We start from the raw sequence: 1848 nt of genomic DNA, 5'->3' as shown, positions 1-1848 counted from the left end.
ATTCTAATTCTCTTGAATTTGCTGAGACTTGCTTTATGGCCTAGTATGTGGTCAATCCTAGAGAAGGTTCCATGTACTGCTGAGAAGAATGTAAAGTCCTTAGATGTAGGATGAAATGTTCTGTAGATATCTGTTAGATCCATTTGGGCTATAGTGTCATTTAAATCTGCTGTCTCCTTGTTGATCTTCTGTCCTGTTGATCTGTCTATCTCTGAGAGTGGAGTATTGAAGTCCCCCAGTACTATTGTATTGGGGTCTAAGTCTCCCTTTAAGTCCCTTAATAAGTCTTTTAAATAAGCTGGTGCCCTGTGATTAGGTGCATATACATTGATAATTGTTATATCTTCCTGTTGAATGGATCCCTTAATCATTAAATAGTGCCCCTCTTTGTCTCTCCTGACAGTTTTTGTGGTAAAGTTTATGTTGTCCGATATTAAGATGGCTACGCCCGCTCTTTTTTCATTTCTGTTGGCATGGTATATCTTTTTCCAGCCTTTCACCTTCAGTCTGTATGGATCATTGTTGGAAAGATGAGTTTCTTGTAAGCAGCAAAAAGATGGGTTTTGTTCCTTAACCCAATCAGCCAATCGGTGTCTTTTAACTGGACAGTTCAAGCCATTAACATTCAATGTGACTATTGAGAAGGAGTAACTTTGCCCTGCCATTTGCCAAAGATATTTTCTAATATCTGGTTTGAGATTCCTGTGATCTTTTGCTGTGAGGTTTCCTTCCTTTACCTTCTTTCATATTGGTGACCGTGTTTCTGTGTTTCTGTGTGTAACACATCTTTAAGCATCTTTTGCAGGGCTGGACGAGTGGCAACAAATTCTTTCAATTTCTGTTTGCTGTGAAAGGTCTTTATTTCACCTTCATTCACAAATGAGAGCTTTGCAGGATATAATATTCTGGGCTGGCAGTTTTTCTCTCTTAGTACCTGGGCTATATCTCGCCATTCTCTCCTGGCTTGTAGGGTTTCCGATGAGAAGTCAGCTGTAAGTCTAATTGGAGATCCTCTGAGAGTAATCTGGTGTTTCTCTCTTGCACATTTTAGGATCTTTTCTTTGTGTTTCACTGTGGTGAGTTTGATTACGACGTGTCGTGGTGAGGATCTCTTTTGATCATGTTTATTAGGGGTTCTATGAGCTTCCTGTACTAGGATGCCTCTGTCCTTCTCCAAACCTGGGAAATTTTCTGCTAGTATCTCGCTAAAAAGGCCTTCTAATCCTTTCTCCCTTTCCATGCCTTCAGGAACTCCTAGAACCCGAATGTTGGGTTTTTTAATAGTATCCTGTAGATTCCTGACAGTATTTTTTAGATTTCTGACTTCTTCTTCTTTTCTTTGATTTGATTGTTTCCTTTCCTGTTCTCTGTCTTCTAATTCTGATATTCTCTCTTCTGCTTCACCCATTCTGTTTTTAAGGCTCTCTAATGTGTTTGCCATTTGATCTATTGAGTTCTTCATTTCATTGTGGTTTTTGGTCACTATCACAGTTTCCTGTTCTACTAGTTGTTTCATTTCATTTTTATTCCTCCTTAATATTTATTTTCACAAGAGAGATTTTCTATCTTGTCCATTAAGGATTTCTGTAGTTCAAGAATTTGTTTTTGAGAACTTCTTAATGTTCTTATCATTTTTTTGAGATCTGCTTCTTGCATTTCCTCTATCTCTTCATCTTCATAATCTTGCATTGGCGTGTCCTGTTCACTTGGGGGCATCAAATAGTGTCTTCCTTGCTCTTGTTACCTCGGCTTCTATGTTTGTTGTTTGGCATGTTGGAGATAATTTATGGTTTTTTTTTTTTTTTTTTTTTGCTGTGGTGTTTTTTTTCTCATTATACTATGCCTCTA

This window comes from Lepus europaeus, chromosome 4, assembly GCF_033115175.1.
Source record: "Lepus europaeus isolate LE1 chromosome 4, mLepTim1.pri, whole genome shotgun sequence".
In the NCBI taxonomy this organism is placed as follows: Eukaryota; Metazoa; Chordata; class Mammalia; order Lagomorpha; family Leporidae; genus Lepus; species Lepus europaeus.
The sequence above is the reverse complement of the archived record's forward strand: the minus strand, read 5'-3'. Positions refer to the sequence as shown.